General features: G+C 36.8%; 1 protein-coding gene across 14 annotated transcripts in view; it reads left to right on the forward strand.

The window, feature by feature from the left end:
* ROCK2 (Rho associated coiled-coil containing protein kinase 2) overlaps positions 1-20,894 on the forward strand; it is a 154,760-nt gene that overhangs the window by 55,232 nt on the left and 78,634 nt on the right. The window lies entirely within an intron of this gene.

Consider the following 20,894-nt stretch of genomic DNA (forward strand, 5'->3'; position numbering starts at 1 on the left):
TTCTCAGGCCAAAGTGGTACCAACTGGATATATTATAAATACTGACAATGACTATTACCTTTATATTATTAATTTAGGAACTGTTTCTAATCTTGTATTCCTGTTTTTATCACCTGAGTATATGAGACTCCTCTTGACTGTCCTTATAGTTAAATAGAGTGAAAGTAGAGTCCAGTTCTCTTCTTCATGCTACAATGTCTACCCTTCTTGATGGAGCACTGAGAAAAGCAGTGATTATTATAAGCCAGCATGGATTTTGTTAAGAGCAAGTCATGATAGACCATTTTTTTTTCTTTCATTGCTTCTTTCTTTGTGTTTTTTTGTTTGTTTGGTTTGTTTTTGTTCTTTTTTTGAGACAGGGTCTTGCTTTGTCACCTGGGCTGGAGTGCAGTGGCACAGTTGCGGCTCACTGCAGCCTTGACTTCTTGGGCTCAAGCAATCCTCTTACCTCAGCTCCCCGAGTATCTGGGACTACAGGCATGTGCCACCACACCTGGCTCATTTTTTGTAAGATGGGGTTTCAACCTGTTGCCCAGGCTAGTCTTGAATTTCTGGACTTAAGGGACCTACCCACTTGGCCTCCCAAAGTACTGGGAGTACAAGCATGAGATACCACACTGGGCCTTTCTTTGATAGGTTTATTGGACTTATAGATCAGGGTAGTGCAGTAGATGTAATACACATCCATAAAAGAGTATTCTGAAGAAGAAGTCTGACATACTTGAGGATAATACAGTGAAATGGCATGGTAATAATTGTATGGGTAGGCAAGCTTTATAACTAATGCATTAGTTATATTCTAAGGAGGCTGGTGAAAGCATGATGGTACAGGGACAGAGACCTTCAAGAAAGGTTTCAGGGTCTCTCTTCTCCTATTAAACATTTTAATGACTTGTGTGGGAGCAGTGGTGATATGTTGAATAATTTTGCAAGTGAGTTAAACCTGAAGTATAATGAGGATAATTTTAGGTGATGAGCCAAAATCCAGAAATCATCAATGGTAAAGATGATTGGCCAGACGGAAGTGAAATTTAACCAGAATATAGTACTTGGATGTGAAGAACACAGGAAATAGTTGTTTAACAGTTCTGTCTGAATTGAAGAACCATTTTCCTTAAATATAACCAGGCAAGAATTTTAGTGATCCAGCTACCTAAAGTAGTAAAGAAATTTGGGCTCCTTTAATATGATTTTGAAATTGATAGAAATTAATGGACCAGGCCGGGCGTGGTGGCTCACGCCTGTAATCCCAGCACTTTGGGAGGCCGAGGCAGGTGGATCACGAGGTCAAGAGATTGAGACCATCCTCGTCAACATGGTGAAACCCCGTCTCTACTAAAAATACAAAAAAATTCCGGAGGCTGAGGCAGGAGAATTACCTGAACCCAGGAGGCGGAGGTTGCGGTGAGCCGAGATTGTGCCATTGCATTCCAGCCTGGGTAACAAGAGCGAAACTCTGTCTCAAAAAAAAAAAAAGAAATTAATGGACCATACCTGTAATATTTTATTTATTCTAGATGCCCTGTTACCCTGTTTTTATTCTTTTTTCTTTCTTTCTTTTTTTTTTTTTAAAAACTTTTGTTTTTTAAGAGTCGTTTCAGGTTCATAGTAAAATAGAGAGGAAGTTATAGAGATGTCCCAAATACCCCTTGCCCCTACATGTGCATAGACACTTCCATTGTCAGCATCCCTCATTAGAGTACATTTGTGTACAATTGATGCTTACATTGACACATCATAATCAACCATTGTCATAGTACACATTAGGGTTTGCTCATGGTGGTGTACATCCCATAGGTTTGGGCAATGATATATGTACAAGGATATATGCCCATCACTATACTATTATACACAGTATTTTCATTGTCCTAAAACTACTCTGTGTGGTGCCTATTCATCTCCCAGCCCCAAGTCTCTGGCGGTCTCTCTTTTTACTGTTTCCATAGTTTTGCCTTTTCCAGAATGTCATGTAATTGGAATCATACAGTATGCAACCTTTTCAGATTGTGATCTTTCACTGAGTAATATGCATTTAAGATTTCTCTGTATCTTTTCATGATCCTTTAGCTTATTACTTTTTACTAAACGTTATTCTGTTGTCTGACTGTACCAAAGTTTATCCATTCACCTTCTGAAGGACATGTTGGTTGCCTCCAGGTTTTGGCAATTATGAGTAAAGCTACTGTGAACATCCACATGCAGGTGTTTAACATAAATTTTTAATTCATTTGGTTAAATACCAAGGATATTGATTGCTGGATCATAGGATAAGAGTGTATTTGGTTTTCTAAGAAACTGCCACACTGTCTTCTAAAGTGGTTCTACCAGTTTTCATTCTCACCAGCAATGAATAAGGATTCTTCCTGCTTCACATCCTCCCCGGCATTTGGTGTAGTCAATGTTATAATTGACAAAAACCAAGTGTTTTGGTTATTTGATTTAGGTGTGTAATGTTATCTCCTTATTATTTTAATTTCTATTTCCCTGATGACGTATGATGTAGAAGATCTTTTCATATACTTACTTGCCATCTGTATATATTCTTTTTTTTTTTTTTTTTTTTGAGGTAGTCTGTCACCCAGGCTGGAGTGCAGTGGCGCATTCTAGGCTCACTGCAACCTCCACCTCCTGGGTTCAAGTGATTTTTTCTGACTCAGTCTCCCAAGTAGCTGGAATTACGGGTGCTTGCCACCACACCCAGCTAATTTTTGTATTTTTTTGTAGAGACGGGTTTTCGCCCTATTGGCCGGGCTGGTCTCAACACTCCTGACCTCAGGCAATCCTCCTGCTTCAGCTTCCCAAAGTGTTGGGATTACAGGCGTGAGCCACCATGCCCAGCCTGTATATCTTCTTTGATGAAGTGTCTGTTCAGTTCTTTGGCCTATTTTTTGATTGGATTGTTAATTTTTTTATTGTTAAATTTTAAGAGTTCTTTGTATAACAGGTTCTTTTGTATAATAGTCCTTTATAAGATGTGTCTTTTTCAAATATTTTTCCCCAGTCTTTGGTTTTTCTTCTGATCCTCTTGACATGGTCTTTTGTGTAGTAGAAAATTTGAATTTTAGTGAAGTTCAGGTTATCAGTTATTTCTTTCTTGGGTTAAGCCTTTGGTGTTATATCTAAAAAGCCATTGCACTAATAAAGGTAGATTAGGTTTTCTCCTGTGTTATCCTATAGACGGATATAAGGTCTGGTCTTGATTTTTTTTTTTTTTTTTTTTTTTGCTTGTAGATGTTCAGTTATTCCAGCAACATTTGTTCACTCCATTGTATTACCTCTGCTCCCTTGTCAAAGATCAGTTGACTATATGTATGTGGATCTATTTCTGGGCTCTCTATTCTGTTTCATTGATCTATTTGTCTTTTTTTCATCAATAATCACACTGTCTTGATTACTGTTGCTTTATAGTAAGTCTAGAGGTTGGATAGTGTCATTCTTTCCCATTTTGCCCTTTATTTATTTTTAATTACTATTTTTTGAGGCAGTGTCTCGCTCTGTTGCGCAGGCTGGGAGTGCAGTGATATGATCCTGGCTCACTGCAACCTCTACCTCCTGGGCTCAGGTGATCTTCTTGCCCTAGCCTCCTGAATAGCTGGTACTACAAGTGTGTGCCACCACTACTGGCTAATTTTTATATTTTTAGTAGAGATGGGGTTTTGCCATGTTTTTCAGGCTGGTCTCAAACTCCTGGGCTCAAGTGATCTGCCTGCCTTGGCTTCCTAAAGTGCTGGGATTACAGGTGTGAGCCACTGCACCTGGCTGCTCTTCTTTAATATTCTGTTGGCTATTCTGGGTCTTTTGCTTCTCCATATAGACTTTAGAAACAGTCTGTCAATATCCACAAAATAACTTACTGGGATTTTTATTGTGAATGCACTGAAAATATAGACCAAGTTCCTCAATATTTGAAGAACTGACATCTTGACAACATTGAGTCTTCATATCCGAGAATGTGGACTGTCTCTCCATTTGCTTAGTTCTCTGATTTTTGTCATCAGAATTTTGTAGTTTTCCTCATATGGATCTTATACATCTTTAGTTAGATTGATACCTATTTTACTTTTTTTTAGGTGCTAATGTAAGTGGCATTGTGTTTTTAATTTTAAATTCCACTTTTTCATTGCTCATATACAGGAAAGCCGTGAACTTTCGTATATTACCCATCTATCTTGCAACTTGCTATAATCACTTGTTCCAGGAAATTTTTGAATTCTCTACATAGATGATCACGTAGATCCTTCCCAATCTGTATACCCTTTACTTCCTTTTCCTGTGTTATTGCATTACCTAGGACTCCCAGTACAGTAATGGAAAGGATTGGTGAGAGAAAATGTCCTTGCTTTTGTCCTTTATCTTAGTGGGAAGGCTAGTTTGTTACCACTATACATGAAGTAAGCTGTAGATTTTTTTGTAGAAAAATCAAATGTAAGTTCCTCTTTATTCTTCATGTACTGAGAGGTTTTTTTTTTTTTTTTTAAATCATGAGTGGGTGTTAGATTTGTTAAATGTTTTTTTCTGCATCTGTTAAATGATCATCTGGTTTTTTTTTAGCCTGTTGGTGTGATGGATTACAACAATTGATTTTTAAATGTTGAATCAGTCTTGTATACCTATATTAAATCCCACTTGGTTATGGCATATCATTCTTTTACATCACATAATACATTGTTGGATTTGAGTTGCCAATATTTTGTTGAGGATTTTTGCATCTGTGTCCATTAGAGATATTGGTATTTAGTGTTCTTGTAATATCTTTGTCAAGTTTTGGTATTAGGTTAATGCTGGCCTTGTAGAATGAGTCTGGAAATATTCCCTCTACTTCTATCTTCTAGAAGTCATTATAGATAATTTCTTCCATTAATAGGTGATACATTTCACCATTAAATCCATCTGGACCTCATGCTTTCTGCTTTGAAAGGTTAATAACTATTGATTCAATTTATTTAATAACTGTATGCCTATTTTTTCTTATTTTGGGTTTTGGTATGTTATGACTTTGAAGGAATTTGTCCATTTCATCTAGGTTATTATATTTGTGGGCATAGAGTTATTCATAGTATTTCCTTATTATTCATTCATTGATTGATTCATTCATTCATTTATTCATTCATTGAGACAAGGCCTTGCTCTGTTGCCCAGGCTGGAGTGCAGTAGTACAGTCTCAGCTCACTGCAACCTCTGCCTCCCAGGCTCAAGTGATCCTCCGACCTCAGCCTCCTTACGTAGCTGAGACTACAGGTGCTCACCACTATGTCTGGCTAATTTTTGTATTTTGAGATGGGGTTTGACCATGTTGTCCAGGCTGGTCTAGAGCTCCTAAACTCAGGTGATCCGCCTGCCTCAGCCTCCCAAAGTGCTGGGATTTCAGGTGTGAGCCACTGCATCTGGACCCTTCTTACCCTTTTAATGTCTGTGGAATCCTTCGTGATTTTCCCTCCTTCATTTCTGTTATTAGCAGTTTTTGTTCTCTCTCCCTTAGCCCACCTGGCTAGAGAGGCTTATCAATCTGTTGGTCTTTTTAGAGGACCAGCTTTTAGTTTCATTGATTTTTCTCTATTAATTTATTATTTTCTGTTTCATTGGTTTCTGCTCTAATTTGTATTATTTATTTTCTTTTGCTTACTTGGGATTTAATTTGCTTTTCTGTTTCTAGTTTCCTAAGGTGGAAACTCAGATTATTGATTTTAGATATATGCATTAAGCACTGCTTTTACCGTAACCCACCAATTTTGAAAAGTTTTGTAATTTTATTTTCATTTATTTCAAAATATTCTTTAATTTTTCATAAGATTTCTTCTTTGACCCAAGAGTTATTTAGAAATACGTTGTTTAATCTCCACATATTTGGGGATTTTCTAGTTATCTTTCTGTTATTGATTTCTGGTTTAAATCCACGGTGATCCGAGAGTAGACACTGTATGATTTCTGTTCTTTGAAGTTTGTTATGGAGTGTTTCATGGCCCAGAGTGTGATTTATCTTGGTGAACGTTCCATGTGAGATTGAGAAAAGTGTATATTCTGTTGTTGGATGAATTAGTCTATAGATGTCAGTTATATCCAGTTGATTGATGGTACTGTTGAATTCAACTATATTCTTAACTAGTTTTCTGCCTGCCAGATCTGTTCGTTACTGATAGAGCAATGTCAAAGACTCAAACTATGATAGTGAATTTATCTGTTTCTCTTTGCTGCTCTGTCAGCTTTTGACTCATGTAATTTGACACTGTGGATAGGGACATAACACATTAGTGATTGTTATGTCTTCTTGGAGAACGGATCCTTTTATCAGTGTGTAATGCCCTTCTTTATCTCTGGTAACTTTCTTTGCTTTAAAGTTTGCTCATCTGAAATTAATATAGCTAATTCTGCTTTCCTTTGATTAGTGTTAGCATGGTATGTTTTTTCCATCCATCTACTTTTCGTCTATATTTGTCTTTATATTTAAGGTGAGTTTCTTGTAGACAAAATATAGTTGGGTCTTTTTTTCTTGATTCACTCAATCTCTGGTTTTAAATTGGTCCATTTAGACTTTTGACATTCAAAGTGATTGTTGACATAAGTTGAATTAATATTACTGTATTTGTTGTTTTCCTTTGTTGCCTATATTCTTTGTTCCTATTTTTGTCTTCCATTCGTTTTCTATCTTTGGTGGTTTTAATTGATCATTTAATATGTTTAGTGTTTGCTCTAGAGTTTTAAATATTTATTTACATTTCTGAAAAAATTAAAAATCTACCAGCTAGGAGCAGTGGCTAATGCCTGTAATCCCAACACTTTGGGAGGCTGAGGCAAGTGGATCACCTGAGGTCAGGGGTTCGAGACCAGCCTGGCCAACATGGTGAAACCCCGTCTTCTCTAAAAATACAAACAATTGGCTGGTGGTGGCAGGCACCTGTAATCCCACCTACTTGGGAGGCTGAGGCAGGAGAACCACTTGAACCTGGGAGGCAGAGGTTGCAGTGAGCCAAGATTATGCCATTATAGTCCAGCCTTGGCAATAAAGTGAGACTCTGTCTCAAAAAAATAAAATAAAATAAAACTACTACAATCCAGTAATTCTACTACTAGGTATATCTCCACAGGAAAAGAAGGCAGTATTTAGTAGCGATATCTGCATTCTCATGTTCATTGCAGCAGTATTCCTAATAGCCAAGATATGGAATCAACCTAAGGGCCTAACAATGGGTGAAGAAAGATAGTATGGTAGATTTACACTTTGGAATATTATTTCGCCTTACAAAAGGAAAGAAATCCTGTCATTTGGAACAACATAGATAATTGATTGTTGGAGGATCTTATGTTAAGTAAAATTAGCCAGGCACAGAAATAATAATACCACATGATCTCACTTTTATGTGGAATCCAGAAAAGCTGAGTTCCTGGAAGTAGAGAATAGAATGATGGTTACCAGCAGCTAGAGAGATCTTTGTCAAAGGATACAAAATTTCTGCTAGATGGGAGGAGTAAGTTAAAGAGATCTATGCTGTAACATAGTGACTGTAGTTAATAATGTAGTCTCAAAAAATCTCTAAAGAGAATAGATTTTAAGTGTTTTCAACACAAAAAATTAAAAGTATGTGAGGTAATACTTATGTTAATTAGCTTGTTTTAGCTATTCTACAGTGCATACTTACTTCAAAACAACATGTCGACACCATAAATATATGCAATTTTTGTCAATTAAAAAATAAAATTTTTGTGAAAGGAACCTTAAGTACTAAATGAAGGAATCCTGTCTATAAATCCTGCTCTGTGATTTCATCTATAAGACATTCTGGAAAAAAACAAAACGTTGGAAGCAGTGAGGATTGCTGGAAGCTACCTAGAGAAAAAGAAGTCATACAAAAAAGATACTTGCACACACGTTTATAGCAGCATGATTCGCGTTGGCAAAATTATGGAACCAACCTAAATTCTCATCAATCAACAAGTGGTTAAAGAAACTGTGGTGTATATATACGGTGGAGTACTACTCAGCCATGAAAAGGAATGAATTAACGGCACTCATAGCGACCTAGGTTAGACTGGAGACTTATTCTAAGTGAAGTAACTCTGGAATGCAAAACCAAACGTCATATGTTCTCACTGATAATGTGGAAGCTAAACTATGAGGATGTGAAGGCATAAGAGTGATACACTGGACTTTGGGGACTTGGGGGGAATGATGGGAGGAGTGCGAGGGATAAAAGACTACAACTGGGGGCATTGTATACTGCTCAGGAGATGGGTGCACCAAAATCTTGCAAATCACCGCTAAAGAGCTTACTCATGTAACTAAACACCACCTGTACCCCAGTAACCCATGGGGTATAAAAGATTAGTGGTTGCCCGAAAGTTGGGAAGGGGTGGTTTTGTAGGGCAGTGAACCTGTTCTATCTGATACTGTAATAGTAGATACATAACATTTTGTCTGCAAAAGCCATAGAATTGTATAGCAGAAATAGTGAACCCTAATGTGAACTCTGGACTTAGTTAATAGTAATGTATCAAATATTGCTTTATCAGTTGTAACAAATGTACTACACCAATGCATTCCTCTAACATGTTAATATTAGAGGCAACTGAAAAAGAGAAGGGGACAGGGAGTATATAGAAACTCTTTGTACCTTACATAGTTTTTCTGTAAATCTAAAACTGTTATTAAAAAAGTCTATTAATAAAAACATGAAAAAATAAAAATATACTCACAGTTTATCCAAGTCTACTTTCAGATCACAGTATACCACTTCACAGGGGGTGTAAAATATCTTATAATATCAAAATAATCCTAATTCCTTCCTCTTATCATATCTATCATTGCTGTTATTCATTTTGTGAATATATATGTGTACATATACACTGGTACAAATACAGACAAGCATACATTACTGAATATATTGTTGCTATTATTATTTTGAGCAAACTTATTTATTAGATCAATTAAGAACAGGAAAATAAAAGTTTCTGTTTTACCTTCACTTGCTTCCTCTATTTCTATTTTTGCAAGAAACATCATTGGAATTACAGGGTTTGTGTTGACTCTAGATTGTTTTGAGTAGTATGGTCATTTTGACAATATTACCGTCTTCTAGTCTATTAACATGGGGCATGGTTCCATTTACTTATATCTTCCTTAATTTCTTTTAGCAATGTTTTTTAGTTTTCATTATGTGTCTCTTTTTGATTAATTCCTAAATGTTCTTCTTGATGTCATTGTAAATGGAATTGTTTTTGTAATTTTTATTTTAGATTTTTTTTTTAGTGTATAGAAATATAATCTATTTTTTAGTGTTGACTTTGCTGCAATTTTGCTTATTTATTACTTCTAACACATTATTGGGGGGGTGGAATCTTTAGGACTTTCTACGTAAAATATCATATCATTTATGGACAAAGATAGTTTTATTTATTTTTTTATTATGTAATTTCTCTGGCTAGAACTTCCATTGCTATGTTGACTAGAAGTGGTACAAGCCTTTCCTTGTTCTTGATCTTCATGGGAAAGCTTTTAGACTTTCCGTGTTGAGTATGATATTCATGTGGGTGTTTCACATAGGTTGTTTATTATGTTGAGGTAGTTTTATTCCTGGTTTGTTGAGTGAAACACAGGTTGTTTATTATGTTAAGGTAGTTTTCTTTTATTCCTGGTTTTTTGAGTGTTTTCTTGTTTTAAATAATGAAAGAGTATTGAGGTGAGGTGCGGTGGCTCACACCTGTAATCCCAGGACTTTGGGAGGTCAAGGCAGGCAGATCACCTGAGGTCATGAGTTCATGACCAGCCTGGTATGGTGAAACCCCGTCTCTACTAAAAGGACAAAAATTAGCTGAGTGTGGTGGCAGGTACCTGTAATTCCAGCTACTAGGGAGGCTGAGGCAGGAGACTTGCTTGAACCTGGGAGGCAGAGGTTTCAGTGAGCTGAGATCGCGCCACTGCACTCCAGCCTAGGCAACAGAGTAAGACTCTGTCTCAAAAACAAAAGTGTTGAATATTGTAAAATGTGTTTTCTACCTCAATTAAAATGATTATGTGTTGCTTTTCTTTATTCTGTTAATGTGGCTTAATACAGTGATTGATTTTCACATGTTTAACCATCCTTGCATTCCAAGAATAAATCACACTTGGTCATGATATGGAAACCTTTTAATATACTGCTGATTTCAGTTTGCTAGTAATTTGTTGAGAATCTTTTTATCAATTTTCAGAAGTGATACTGGTTGGTAGTTTTGTTTTCTTGTATAGTCATCTGCCCTTATCTGTAGTTTTGCTTTTTATAGCTTCAGTTGCTCACTGTCAACTGAGAAAAAGATCTGTCTGTGGGTTTAATTATGGTTTAATGAGAAAACAGAAATGATTGACGAGTGTGTGTGTCCATCAGATTGTGGGGACCTGGAAAACACCAACCAGCTTTGTTTTCCGGTCTACTGGGAGACACTTGGTCTCTTGGAAAGTGGTTAGGATGAACAAGCATCAAGGCCCTGCCACAGAGCTTCCACAAAGGAAAGTCACTCTGGGGTATCCCAGAGCAGTAGACAGTACCAGAGACTGACAGGAGTGATTCCGAACAGTCCAGTCAGGGCAGGGTCTGCCCTCATGGTTTCCTACAGAAATAACTCCATGTATGGCAGAAGGCATTATTTCTCACCCTGGGCTACTTCTTCAATTGAGACTTTCGTGAAAGACCATATACTATTTCAAGTCACCAAGAGTTTGGGTTATTGTGCTAGTTCTCAGGAAAGGCTAGGCTACACATGCTGTGAGCTAGTCCAAACCTTATTACCTGGTCTATGAAGGGAGGCAAGTTGAAAATATTATATACAATAAGGTATTTTGAAAGAGAGAGAGACCATATTCATATAGCTTTTATTAAAGTGTATTGTTATAATTGTTCTTATTCTTAACTTTTACTCCGCTTAGTCTATAAATTGAACTTTATCATAGATATGTAGGTATAGGAAAAAGCATATTAGGATTCAGTACTCTCCATGGTTTCAGGTATCCACTGGGGTCTTGGAATGTATTTCCTGAGCATAAGAGGGGACTGCTGTACTGTTCAAAATGTTCCTTTCCCTTTAACCTATTTGGAAGCTTGAAGGGATTTTTCTCCAGTATTTACTCTGAGACTCTGGTTGAGCTCTTGGATATAAAATCTGTAAAGGTATGGGGTTTCACCTATAACTGGGTCCCCTGCAAGTTTTTAATTCTCAGACTTGACCACCATTTAGCCTCCAGCAATCTGTCAGTTATAGCTCAGGTTTTACTGTCTCAGCACTGGTTCTCGTGGCAGATTCTCCTTGTGAATCTTGGAACTTGTAGCCATGGCTCCCTCTATTTGTTTGTCTCTCTAGTTTGGGGGGTCAGTGGTTTGCTAGGTGTCCTTACCTGTCTTTTGGATCCTAGAAGAACTGTTGGTTTTTCAGTGTCTTCAGCTTTTTATTTGTTGTTAGGATAGACGGGGATTTCCAAGCTCCTTACTTGTGGAATGGGAAACCTGTTGTCCTGTCTTAAAAGGGATAATAGAATATACTCAAGGGATACGGTGCTCAGGGCACTTGAAACAATGCTATCTGAGGTTGAAAGAATTGAAAGGTTCATTTGAACCAGAGTTGAGGAAAGGACTACTTCGGAAAGCCATGAAGCTTTGTTATTGTTTGACTGGGGTTTGTGGTTGTTGTTGTTGGGGTGTGTGTGTGTGTGTGTGTGTGTGTGTTTGTGTTTGAGACGGAGTCTCGCTCTGTCGCCAGGCTAGAGTGCAGTGGCACGATCTCGGCTCACTGCAACCTCCGCCTCCCAGGTCCAAGCAATTATCCTGCCTCAGCCTCCTGAGTAGCTGGGACTACAGATGTGCGCCCCCATGCCTGGCTAATTTTTTTCTATTTTTTAGTAGAGATGGGGGTTTCACCATGTTGGCCAGGGTGGTCTCGATTTCTTGACCTCATGATCCACCCGCCTTGGCCTCCCAAAGTGCTGGGATTACAGGCATGAGCCACCACGCCTAGCCCGTTTTTTTTTTTAAGTGAAAATGGTGAAGCCTCAGCTTTTAGAATTTTGATACTGTGATTGGGAGAGTGGGAGATTACATAATACGACAGTTGAGTTGTGGAAGATCCTGAAGATAGGGAAAATATATAGTAGTTGAATCCTAGCTCTGCCATTTTCTAACTCAAAGATCATGATGACCACAGGCATGAATCTTTCTGAGTTCCCACCTATAGAATAGAGATAATTATACTTGTTTGATGGGAGTCATTATGGGAGATTAAGGGAACTAATAAAATAAATAAGCCTTGTTATAGTGCTCTGTAAGTGTTAATTGTATTATTGCCTATTTGGTAGTATGTTAAAGAGATGCATTGTTTCTGCATACTTGTGATTCAGTGTAGTTATGGAAGAGGTACAGAATTTGGGGTTAAATTTTAGAAGGAAATAATGGAAGAGATACAGAATTTGGGGTTGAATTTTAGAAGGAAATATGACAGACCTTGACTTCTGTCTTAATGGCAGGATATTCACTGTACTGTGTTAATTTGATCATTACAATTTAGTATGTTAAAGGAAAGAGAAGAAAATAAAGGAAGATACATAGATAGGAGAAGGCTTTTGTTTTTGTTTTTATCATTAATTTTTCATCCCAAAGTTTGTTTTGGCCACAAAATATGCAGAAACAAAGTCTTATATTTTTAGAAATGAAAAATATTTTAACATTTCATTAATCTGATGATCTGACCCAAGAGTTTATAACATGTTTGTTTTGGCTTTAGCTCTTGGTTCTGTTACTTTATACAGAGATGCTTTAAAATAAGGATAAGATTGCAAAGGAAAAGTGCAGGTGCTGCTTTCACAGCTTTTTAAAATTGATTCGGGTACAGTAAATAAATTAGTATGGCGGATATGTGTAGGCTGTTCCACATTTGGCACATCTTTATGAGTATGTTTTTCTAGTCATTCGAAGGAAGTTTTATAATAATTGGTGCAGATTTGTCCTTTCATGTGAAATACTTTTTCATTTCAAGTTAAAAATGCATTACCACAGATGATCTATGAATTTCTACAGATAGAATTCTCATTGTAAAAGGAACTTTAGTATGTCACAGTGGGTATTCCAGTGTATGGTGATGCACAGCATTATGATGTTTTGGTCAATGATAGACTGCATATATGGAGCTGAAAAATTCCTTTAACCTAGTGATATCAGCTGTCTTAAGGTCATAGCCATCTTAATGCCATAGTACCAACACATTACTCATGGAAATCAATGGTGAAAAAAGAAACAAACCAAACGAACCACAAGGGGCATATTTCTGAAAAGAGTGACACCTCCTCAAGAAGTAGCTCAGGCAGGTCCATCAGGCGAGGGTATTATTATCATAGGAAATGACACAGCTCCATGAATGTTACTTCCCCTGGAAACCTTTTGGTAGGACAAGATGTAGAGGTGGAAAGCAGTGATACTTGTGATCCGGACCCTCTGTAGGCCTATGCTAGTGTGCGTGTGTGTTTTAGTTTTCAATAAAAAAGTTTTTAAAAAATCTAAAAATAGAAGAACCATAGGTGTGCACCACCATACATGGCTAGTTTTGAAAAAAAATTTTTTGTAGAAACAGGATCTCCCAGTGTTGCCCAGATTAGTCTCTAACTCTTGGCCTCAAGCAGTCCCCCTGAGTAATCCCCCTGCTTACTTGTTATTCCTAAGAAATATGTTAAGTGACATTAAATTTTTCCCTGGTCACTGTTTTAGTTAAAACTATAGAATTTAATATATAAATGCATTCTCATTCTCAAAGGTCTAAATTGCTTAGAATTAGGTGGAAGAACGTGTTAAAACCTACGTTTATTATGTTTCTCCCTATTCTCATTTTCAAACATAAAGGTAACCACCCTCTTTGTATCCTTTTGCTGCTTGGTGATTTACAGACTTTTGGAGACTGTTGCAAAATTAGTGTTGAATTATTTTTAGTGGATATTTATGTTTTCTTCTAATCATTTTCATTCTAGGAATGTTTAAAACGTCCCTATTGAGTTATGAAAATTTCCTTTGAAATTAAAAATTATTTTATGTATATGATATGTTCACAGTAGAATAATGAGAAAATAAGCCAACATTATACTTTTAAAACTCACCTATAGTGTTAGAACTGAGAGATAATTACTCTTACTAACTTGATATATAGATTTCCAACTTTCCCATTGCTAAAGGTATATGTAATATATGTAAACCCTAGCTATACATGCAAAGTTAAAGGATCATTATATACATTGTTTCATAATTTGTGTTTCCTAATGCAGTAATAAATGGTAGCATACACTTTTTTTAAGCAGTTATAACATGCCAGGCAGACTTTTAAGCCATTCGTTTAGTAACCAATCTTCACCACAGTTCTTTCAGGGAAGTATTATTTCTATTAGTCTATGTCAGTTGTTAGGATAAATAACCTACCAAAGTTCACACAGCTGCTAAGTGATTGAAATGAGATTTGAATTTAGGCAGAGGATTCCAGAGTCTGTTCTCTTTGACATAGGGTCATAACCATCTTTCCATGTCAATAAATACAGACTTCACCTGTACTTTTATTAGGTGTGTAGTATTTCACTATCATCTCATTCACACTCTTAGTAATATTCTGATCTCTTCATTTCTTGAAATGATTCTTTACAGGCTCTTCCTTCTAAGTTTCCCTCATGGTTCATTCTCTAACTGACTTCTAAATATTGCAGTTTCCAATGGCGAGGCTCTTTGTTTGTTTTATTTGCATTCTTTTAAGGCAAGCTCATGAGTTCCAGTGACTTTAAATACAGTTCATATAATAACAAGGCTCAAATTTGTAGTTACTGCACAGAACTTTGTACTTTGCTCTCCAAGTGATATCCGCATTGACTTATTTGACATCTCCATGAAGATGTGTCATAGACCTCTACAACGTGAAATTGGAATGTTTGATTTTCTTTGTTCTTCCTCCACAAATCTGTTCCTTCTCTTTCTGACCTTAGTAAATGGCTCTTGCATTAACTTAGTTGTTGAAGTCAAAAAATTAGGAGTCATCACTGATTACCCTTTTTTCTGTTCAATCCTTGTAGTTAATTTTTCGGTAAGCCCTGTTTCTGCTTTCATGTTTCTCTAGTCCATCTACTTTCATTGTCATTATCAGGGCACTCCGTCATTACCGAGTTATGTATGAACACCTGCTTTGCATTGTGTTTTTGACTTCTGCTAACAGAAGTCAAAACTCTTGTTACTGTTGATCTTAGGTTGTGAAGCACTGATGGAGACAGTGTCAGGACTCTGCTTATTATATCTATAAATTCATACTGTCCAAGCTCAGGTAGACTGACATTACTATTTAGCAGACCATCTTCCCCCTGCTTGAAATATTGTTGTGTTCTCATGTATTACTCCTATCCCCATTCCCAGTTTGAGTGTATTGGAATTAAGAGTGAAGCTTTTTTCTAGCATGCATGTTTTGTTTTTATCTTTTTTTCTTTATTTCTTCACCTGCTTTTATTGAGTTAAAGAATGGGAATTCTGCATCTGATCTAATATAAACTGCTGTCAAGTTAACCTTATAAAATATATTTATGTATAATCTCTGCTCTGTATTTAATGGATCTTCTTCCTACTGAATGAATTATGAAATAATCATGCTGGCCTTCTAGGCCATCTTTTAAGATGTTTCCAATTAAAAAAAAAAAATCTTTAATCCTTGTCTTCCATTGAACTATTATTCATTGTAGCCAGACTGCTCATTTCAGAGCATGGCGGGTTTTTTGGTTTTTTTTTTTTGGTCTCTTTCTTCAATCATACAGTCTTACTCTGTGTCTCTCAGTGTTCATTTTAAGAAAACTTCTAATTCCTTTTACTCTTCCTTCTGCCTCTTATCTGAGTATGATCTCTCCTCTGTATCCTTTAATTATTTTATTTATCATATTATGCTTTAGTGTGCTATATGCATATCTGCTATAGTTTATATACTTTTATTTCCTTTTTTTTTTTTTAATGGTGAAAAGATATACATATATTTAGAATTAGCCAGCTGGACTCAGTTTAGATGATTCCAGTTTTGTTGGCAACATCCAGAGCATTGTAATCAGGAGTCAATTGAATATATGCCTTCTTCTCTCCATCAGGCTGAATCAGGGTGTTGACCTTGGCCGCATCAGTGTCATAGAGCTTCTTCACAGCCTGTTTGATCTGGTGCTTGTTGGCTTTAACATCCACAGTGAACACAAGTGTGTTCTTCATGGCAGACTCGGTGGTCAGTGGAAACTTGATAGTAGCATAGTGGTCAAGCTTGTTTCTCCTGGGGGTGCTCTTCCAAGGATGTTTGGACTGCCTCTGGAGTTGCAGTGTCTTGGGCTACTAGAAGGTGTAGGATGTGCGGATCTTTTTCTTGTAGCTGTGGACACCTTTCAACACTGCCTTCTTGGCCTATAAAGCCTTTGCTTTGGTTTCGGGTTTAGGAGAGGCAGGAGCTTGCTTCTTCGATGGCGCCATATTGTGAAAAGGCTTTAAAGGCTTTTTTTTAAAAAAAATATTGTAAAACTTTGACGACAGGAACTGTGTCTTTCAAGTACTTTTGGCGTTTCCATAACGGATTCATAGCTGTTCTAAATGGTTCACTCGTATCTGGGGAGATGATCTTACTTAGTCAAGTTCACAGTTTTGTAGGAATATCTATAGAGCAGCCAGAAGAAAAAAAGAGAACCCTCATTATAGGCATTTGTCAGTTCAACCCAGACATTGGTAGCTAATGTGTATCTGTGCACCCAAATCGTATCTGGAGTTAGATTTTTCTTGTCTTTCAGTATCCTGTATAGCACAGAACCTTGAATGTAAAAAGTTTTTATTGAAGTTAATTGACTGTGATCCTTCCTGATCACTGGGCTTATTGCTTCCTGGGCATCCACTGGCTTGCTTTTAATTTAGTTTTAAACCAAGCTTTCAAAGTAGAACCAACCAGAAGGCAAAGATGTTGGGGACATAATTTTCCAGTGGTACTCATGTAAACTTAACTTTTTAATTTTTTTTTTGGAATAAAACAGGCTCTTCACTGTTTACAGGGTTATTTCTAAGTTGCAAAAATTATCTGTCTTTCAACATGTTTTGGTAATTCCTCCATTTGATCTTGGCTGCCACAAACAGAAAGCATGAGGACATTTTTTTCTTGTGGCTCTGGTAGAAATAGTAACTGCTCCAGGTCTGTCAAGTAGATTGATTAGATCGTCTTATAAAAATAATATAATAAAACAATATTTTTTATACTAAAAATAAATTTGAAAACTTCAAGTGAGGTGTTTTAGTTAGAATGATTTTCAAAACTTTTTGTCCATAAGTGTTTGAGGAGGTTCATTTTAGGATTTTCTAAGTGTATTAGTCTGTTTTCACACTGCGAATAAAGACATACCCGAGACTGGGCAATAAACAAAAGAGGTTTATTGGACTTACAGTTCCAGGTGGCCGCGAAGGCTTCACAATCGTGGGGGGAGGCAAGGAGCAGCAAGTCAGGTCTTACGTGGATGGCAGCAGGCAAAAAGAGCTTGTGCAGGAAAACTCCCCCTTATAATAACCATTGATGCTGTGTGACTTAATACCATGAGAACAGCACAAGAAAGACCTGCCCCCATAATTTGTTACCTCCCACCAGGTCTCTCCCACAACACATGGGAATTCAAGATGAGATTTAGTTGTGGACACAGCCAAACCATATCACCAAATATGTCTCTGGCTACACTTATGAATGTCTCATCTACTTAATTTTTTTTAAGTTCTGCATATTACCTTCAGAAAGTACAAATAAAAATAAGAATAAAAATTACCAAAGATTTTATCTGTTGTGTTATTACCCTGCTAACTTTTGATATCTTTCTTTTCTTCTTTTCTTTCTCTGTGGATAGCCAGTTGGTGTTTTTGCACTCACCCACTTTTAAAATTAAAAACAAGGAATATAGTGATCTTTTCTATACAAATCGAAACACTGTAATAGGAGCAGTGTTTTTATCCTTTCGGTACTCATAGACTAGTGACGGGAAATTCATGTCATAACTACATAACAGAATCAGCAAAATTCGATTTGTCTGTGGTTGAGTCAGCTAACATTTTCATTGAGAATATTCTGTGTGCTGAACATTTATAGCCATTATCTCATTTTATCTGTGCAATAACTCTATAAGATTATTATATAAATGAAGCCACTGAAATTTAGAGATCAGGTAAATTGGCCATAGTTCCTAAACAACTAGGAGTTTGCCCAGGTTTGTTGACATTTAAATCCATGCTTTTAAACAATACTCTCTGTGGTGTGATAATGAATAGCCATTGTATCTGCCTGTTCATCTGTCTGTCCATCTATATTGAATAAAGGAGAAGGAGTTGGAGAATAAAGGGAAATCTGCAGAGATGCTGAGGAAAATAATAATAAAATAACTCAGAAAGAGACATCCTTAAAGGATGATCAGTGGAAATCAGCTTTGTTAAAGTAACAGCACTTTACTGTGGTACTTTGTAACATGACAGCTAATGAATTATAAAGGTATGGTATAGATACTTGGCATAAATAAGATTATTACCTCTTAATGTTTGCTCTGTAGATTAAGTTATGTAAAAGACCACAAGCTGGTGGTTCCCAGCTCTTGATTTATGAGCCAGGAACTGCCCTATCAAAGCAGTCTAAGTGAAATTCAGGCCTTATGCACTAGAACATGTAGCCAAAATATTCTAAAGTTTTGTAGATATCATACAGATATATGATTTTGTTGAATTAGTCAATTTAGGATTGTACCAACCACTAGGCAGTCTCACAAATGAAAGTGTTATCTTCCTAAAGTAGCTTATGAACTAGACATGTTCACAACTAATAGATTGGTTTAAGTCCTATGGAAACACACAGAGGGGAGCAGTTTTACATGAAGAATCACCAAAAGGGAAGTCAGTCAGCATTTTTCTCATATTCAAAAGTCATCTTATGCCTATCTCATGTGATTTGTTTTTTCATGTGAATGAGTATCTTTTTCTTTCTAGGTTTGTTTTTCTGTTTAGTTATCTCATATGTAAATATTGCTAGTTTAAATATTTAACTGTTCTCTAACAGCTGACAGATATTTTGGCTTCTGTTGATATCTTTATAGCAGAAATTTAAGAACTGTTCTTGCCATGTTCTGAGTAAAGCGTAGGTAATAATATTGTATAAATTAATTGGCTCTTAATGTTGCATGGGTTGGTTTCTCTAATGAAGTTAGGAAGCATTCAAAATTTGATTTGTTCTTAAAGTAAGTGAAGATTTGAAGAGTGATGTAAATATATACAGAAGGACTATATTAGCAACTCTTTTTTTAAAAAAAAAAAAAAGAGTTTTACTCTGTTAACCCAGGCTGGAGTGCAATAGTGTGATCTTGGCTGACTGCAACCTCCACCTCCCAGGTTCAAGCAATTCTCCTGCCTCGGCTCCTAAGTAGCTGGGATCACAGGTGTCCACCACCATACCCTGCTAACTTTTGTATTTTTTTAGTAGAGACAGGATTTTGCCATGTTGGCCAGGGTGGTCTCGAACTACTGACCTCAGATGGTCTGCCCACGTTGGCCTCTCAAAGTGCTGGGATTACAGGTGGGAGCCACTGCGCCTGGCCTAAGCAACTTCTTTTTAACACTGTTGATGTATTTTAAGCTATATTTAACAAAATTAAACTATATTTTAAACTATATTTAACATTGCTGGAATGACTGAGATAACCTGCTAATTGAACACAAATCAGTTGAAAATCTGGTTTGTCTTCTGCAGGAAGGTTTTCTAGTTTCAAGTCTAGGATAATTCTTTTCTTAATTTCCTACTCCCCACCTGTGTTTTCATATTGCTTTCCTGGACATTTATTTTCAGTATTCTATAGATTTTACAACACTATACGAATCAAAGGAATTGTTACTCCAGCTTCGTCATTTAATATAGAAGATGGATATCTTGTCATCACTAATTTGGCTGTTTGTGTCTAGCTCCTTCCCCTCTGGGCACATGCAGTCTCCTCATAATTTCCTCTAGTCTGTCACTCTTGCTTTTCCTATATTTGACTCTTCATACTTCTTCAGTAATCCAACTCTTCCTCGTCGGCTCTCTCTCCCTTTTTAGTGTTTCTTCTTCTTTTTTTAATCCCTTTCCAAAATCCACACGTCAAACACCAATGTCCTTTTTACTCCTTGGGTTCTTCATAACGCTGTCATATCTACCTTAACCCTTCCTTCCTAGTCTTGTCTCACCTCCCATCCCATCGCAGCTCCTCCTCCACTCAACCCACCCTAACCCCTTAACCTGTGACTAGCAGAAATAACCGGCTCTTAACAGAATCTGTGGTATGAAGTGTCTTTCTCACCAAACCAAGGTCTAACTGGTTCCAGGGTTGGGAGGTCCTTTTTTCCCCTTGGCTGTTTCATAACTGAACTCCATAGGCTCTCTCTATACTTGTCAGTGTTTTCTGCATTTTTGTGCTTATTCGCTATTGCTGAGCTTACATTCTGAAGTTTTGGTGATCCAAAATGTTCTGCGGTTCAGGAATAATATGGGAACATTTAAAAAAATAATTAACTAAGAGCAGTTGACAAAGCCTCCTGCTTTAAAAGGAAATTTTGGCCTACAAAGAACCACTGTTAAATCAGATTGGACAGGAGGTGATATCAAATAAATATGCAGGTAGTAAGGATACAGACGAAACTTCTAATCCTGAAGTATAAGAAATACTGCTCTGGAGTATTTGGAATTCAAATTTATTCATTCAGTTAGTCACTTATTGATTCATGCATTCATCATGTGGTCATTCAGTCAATCACAAATACTTATATTAAGCCTCTCCTCTGTACCAAGCACTATAGGATATAGTGTACCTCTGTACCAAGTGCTATAGGATATAGCCTTTCCTCTGTACCAAGCACTATAGGCTA

This window comes from Callithrix jacchus, chromosome 14, assembly GCF_049354715.1.
Source record: "Callithrix jacchus isolate 240 chromosome 14, calJac240_pri, whole genome shotgun sequence".
NCBI classification, from domain to species: Eukaryota; Metazoa; Chordata; class Mammalia; order Primates; family Cebidae; genus Callithrix; species Callithrix jacchus.